Source organism: Eimeria tenella, genomic scaffold, assembly GCF_000499545.2.
Source record: "Eimeria tenella Houghton genomic scaffold, Eth_scaff1781, whole genome shotgun sequence".
NCBI lineage: Eukaryota > Apicomplexa > Conoidasida > Eucoccidiorida > Eimeriidae > Eimeria > Eimeria tenella.
This window is the reverse complement of record NW_013541611.1, coordinates 5,396-5,835: the sequence shown is the minus strand read 5'-3', so window position 1 is coordinate 5,835 and position 440 is coordinate 5,396.

The following is a 440-nucleotide window of genomic DNA, read 5'->3' as shown; positions in this document are numbered from 1 at the left end:
TTTGATTTCTGCTGCTGCTGCTGCTGCTGCTGCTGCTGACCTGGCTGCATGCGCTTTTGATGAAGAAGGCCATGGGGGACTCCTTTGTGCTGTCTGTCATTCCGCTAAAAATAAAATAAAATAAAATTCAAAGAAATAAAATTAAATGAGTGCTGCGGTAGGCAGCAATAAACAAAGAGCAGCAGCAGCAGCTGCTGCTGCTGCTGCAGCAGCAACCATGACAGCGGCCGCAGCAAGAAGAGCAGAAACAACCGCAGCAGCGAAAGCACCAAAGCCACCAGCAGAAAGCGCAGCAGCACAAACAACAGCAACAGCAGCAAGAACAGCAGCAGCAGCTAGCAGCAGCAGCAGCAAGCAGCAGCAGCAGCAGCATACCATTCATACTGGTTGTGAAGGGCGAGGGCATAAGCCAGAGACACTTTATCAAACGGGGACAAGCC